The sequence below is a fragment of the Nannospalax galili genome, unplaced genomic scaffold, assembly GCF_000622305.1.
Source record: "Nannospalax galili isolate Female #2095 unplaced genomic scaffold, S.galili_v1.0 scaffold85, whole genome shotgun sequence".
Taxonomy (NCBI): Eukaryota; Metazoa; Chordata; class Mammalia; order Rodentia; family Spalacidae; genus Nannospalax; species Nannospalax galili.
In genome coordinates this window covers 9,431,739-9,436,040 of record NW_008358866.1, presented here as the reverse complement: position 1 = coordinate 9,436,040, position 4,302 = coordinate 9,431,739, and the positions used below count along the sequence as shown (strand labels likewise).

Genomic DNA, 4,302 nt, shown 5'->3' with positions numbered 1-4,302 from the left:
ATCATTAAAGAAATTAAAGGGTTGTGGTTTCATTCTTATTTGTAAAATGTGTTCTGAGTGCTACTCCAGTAGAACCCCATTTGGAATGGTGGCTGAGGAACAGGGGAACTCTGGTGTAGTTAGAAGGTTTGGGAAATAGTCCAGACTGGAGACTCTAGTGTCCTAGACTAAAATGGTAGTGATGGGAGCTAAGAAAAAAAGTCTCAGAATACATTTAGAGATGGTGTTCAGTTATGTGTTTACATGTAGAAATTAATGGAATCAAGGTCATCTCTAAGGTTTTTGGCTTAAGCAACTATAGTTGATAATGGGGCCTGTTATACAAGACTGTCCTCTTAGTAAGACAGACACCATCTTCCTGAGCTCACCTGTACCCACTTTCCAAAGAGCCTCATAGCTGGGCTTGTTGAGAGTTCATCTCCTACCCCCAACAAATAGAAGGAGGGGCAGGGAGAGTCAGGGGACCCTCACCTGAGTATCCAGTCACACCTTCCAACTCAAAGGTGGGTAATTTGTCCCTAATTGCAAGTGGCCTGGAGGAAGGGCTAGAGTACACAGGCTGGGAAAGACGATGGGAGAGGGGATCCATCTATGTGGCTATGGGGAAGCCATCATCCATGCTTGGGTGAAGACTTTCCAGTGTGTCCTTAGGGGGTGGGGGGTACCCACACTCCTTACCTCATGCTCTGTAAGTAAACCCAATGCATTTGCATTTGTTCCTTAGAGTGCACTTTTGGGAAATCATGCCTAGGTTTGTTGTTGGGACCAAGGAAGGAGGTGGTAGATGTTGTTTACATCCTCCTCATACCCAAGGAATTTTAGAAACAGGCTCATATACTGAGAAAAAGGTTTTAAGTCCATTAAAATTAAGATCCTATGTGGTATTCCTGAGCATCTTTTAAATGAGGATTTTAGATACTCAATCTGGAGCTCAAAGGTGAGGTCAGAGCTGAGCATAAAAATTTGGACATTTTCAGCATCACAAATAGTATGTAACCATGTGACTGAAGAGGGTTGGGTTGGAAAATTGTAAACAGGAAAAAGGAGATTAGAACATGGTCCCGAATGCTCATATATTTAGGAATCAGGCAAAGGAGGAGTCCACAGTGGGGATTAAACAACAGAAGAAAGAGAAATGGAACCTGGAAGATTACGGTATGATGATCTCCAAGAAAACTGTATCAAGAAGAAAGTGGCGGGGTGTCCAGCTTCAGCTGTGGTTGCCGGGCAGCAGTGGGCGTGGCCTGGCTGAGACAGGTGGCTGGAGGCAAAGCTGGAAAAGACAATGGGAAGATCAAGGCTAAGGCAGTGTCTGGTTCACAGAAAATTGGGCTATAGTCTCCCGTGGGCTGCATTCACAGACCACCGACAGGTGGATGCCACGGCTGCCGTGTACGGTGCCTCAGTTCTGGAGTGGTTCGCTGCTGAGGAGCTCAAAGTAAAGCCTATCACTGACTCCATGTCACCTGCAGCTTGCAATTCATGGTGATGAATGACTAGATTCACTTATCAAGGCTACCATAGGCGGGGGTGGTATGACCCCTCACATCCACAAATCTTTGATTGGAAAGAAGGGACAACAGAAAACCGCTTAAAAGGGCTTTTTTTTTTTTTAAACCAGCCTGCTTCCTCCTTGTCATTGTAACTGGGATAGAAGATAAGAGTGGAGATATGTTGGAGTTTTAAACAACAGTTGAATGGAAAAGCATAGACAGTTACTGTAGACATGATTTTTTTAAAAAGTTGTAGGTTCTTAGACTGGAAGCTTAGTAAGTATCTTTCTCAGTGGTAAAAGTTATGTGTGGATCGGCCAAGTTTCTCCCTTGTGTTTTATACAAAAACAGAATTCATAAAAATCTTTCTACAATTTTTTTAAGGAAGGAAGTGGCAATCTTATAGTAAATGTTGCCAGGAGAGCAAGCAGGCTATTAGTGTTTGGAATAAGAAAATCATTTCTAATCTTGACCAGTGAAAAGTCAACAAAATTATAGCAACAAGCATTTAACCAAAGTAGACTGGAAGGCAGTGTAAGTCAGAAAAATGACAGTTTATTAGTCTGTTCAGGACGCCATACAAAATGGACGTGCTGGGTGGCTTAAACAACAAAAATTATATTCTCAGACTTCCAGAAGCTAGAAATCCAAGATCAAGGTCACTTCAGAGGCATCTGCAGAGGCTTCTTCTCTGGATTACAGATGACTGCCTTCCAGCTGTATCCTCACATAATTTTCTCTCTGTGTATATGGTGCCGTGCCAAGGCTCCAGGTATTGAACCCAGGAACATGCATGTATTAGGCAAGCACTCCACCCTTGAATTATATCCCAGTCCTCTTCTTATTAGGACACTAACCATCAGATTGGGGCTCCACCCCAATCTGAACTTCATTTGACCCTAATTGCTTCACTAAATATCCCAGAGAATAGAGTCTCCAAATACAGTCACAATGAGTGCAGGTGTTAGGATTTCAATATATGCATTTGGCAGGGATACAGTTGAGTTTTTAGTTACTTTTGTGTCACTTTGGAAACAATACCTGATACAAATAGCTTAAAGGGAGGAATAATTTACTTTGTAGGGAAGGTATGGCCAAACTGTTCAGATCATGCAGGAGTATAATTGAGATTGTTCACATCACTGTGGGTCAGGAAGCAGAGACAGTACAACAGAAACCAAAGGTCCAGTACAACATTCAAAGCCCACCCCTAGTGATCTACTTCTACCACCTAGAGACCCTACCTCCTTAAGGTTCCACAGCCTCTAAAACATTAGCATCAGGTGGGAACAAGTGTTCAAAACATGAGCCTGTGGGGGGACATTTCATATTCAAACCATACTAGTCCATAATAGCAAGAAACTCTAGGTAACTCATTAAAGACAAGTTCTGTAAAAGGCAGAGAAATGGGGTAGCAATTCAAAGAACATGGGAGGGGGCTAAAGAGATGGCTCAGTGGTTAAAAGCACTGGTTGCTCTTGCAGAGGACCCAGTTTGGTTTCCAGGACCTGGGTTTGGTTCCCAGCATTCAGGTGGCAGCTAACAACCGTCTGTAACTCCAATTCCAGGGAATCCAACACCCTCTTCTGGCCTCTGTGGGCATTGTATGCACATGGTGTACTTGCATACATGCAGAAAACACTCATACACAATAAATATAAATAAATAACAAATAAATAGATAAACAAATTTAAAAAATGTAGACACAAGAGAAAGGATGAATGATTGTAGAAATCAATTTCCTAGAAAGGAACTGCATTGTGTTGTAGGCCTTTGAACAGGCTGCCTTTGAGCTGGGCCAAGGCACATTCTCCATAGTAAGGAGGGGAAGTGGTGGGGAAGCAATGGTGCTGTAGGCTGTAGTTTTCCTGGGAAAGATGGGGTAGTTCCTGCCTAATTATCCCTATTCTCCTGGTGAGTATGAGTCAGACTTGCAACGAGCAGTAACCATGGCAAGGGATGTTAAAGCTTCAAAGAGAAGATGTGAAATTGTCATTTGAGAATGTATGCTGGTAAAATATTATGGAAATGTATTAAGATTCTGAGCATGTTGAGTTCCTTTCTTGGGTTTATATGTGTGGAACTTAAAGAGGCACTAAGTCACCTAGTTGTACAAATTATTTTTCTTTCAGTCATTTCAACTGCTCAGATTCAGGCACAGGGTAAGCAGTCACATGGGTTTAGCCCAGGTTGTGACATAAGTCCAGCCAAGAAAATTAAATGGAAAATCAAAGATAAATAAAAGACAGCACTTAAATGAGAAGAGACCAAAAGGGAAGATGCTGGCCATCAAGGCTGACAACCTGAGTTCAAGCCCAGGGATCCACATGGTGGAAGGAGAGAACCAACTCCTGCAAGTTGTTCTTTGGCCTCCACACAGGTCCTCCAAACACATACTCACAATGAATGAATATACATAATTAAATTTTTTAAATTAGTTTCTCAGTGGCTGGTGAGGTGGGTCAGTGGGCAAAGTACTTGCTGATCAAGAATGAGGACCTGAGTTAGGATGCCCAGCACTCATAAAAAAATGAGCACGGTGGCACATGCCTGTAGTCTCAGTAGTGGAGAGGCAGAAATGGGAGGATCCCAGTGTCTTGCTGGCCAGGCAGTTGAAACAACCAGTGTGCTCCATGTTCAATGAGAGGCCATGTCTCAAAAAATAAGGCAACATTCCTCTCATATGTGGATCTTTGCTTTGAATCTTTAGATAGATGATGTTTAAACAAGACTACCTAAAGAAACCAGGAAAATAGAAGGGGGCATTTGGAGAGGGGGAAGAAAGAGCATAAGGGAGAGAAAAAGTAAA

The 4,302-nt window shown here is 42.6% G+C and overlaps 1 pseudogene; it reads left to right on the top strand.

Moving 5' to 3' along the window:
• Positions 1–1,055: 1,055 nt before the first annotated feature.
• LOC108490166 lies at positions 1,056–1,595 on the top strand (annotated as a pseudogene).
• The last annotated feature ends 2,707 nt before the right edge of the window (positions 1,596–4,302 follow it).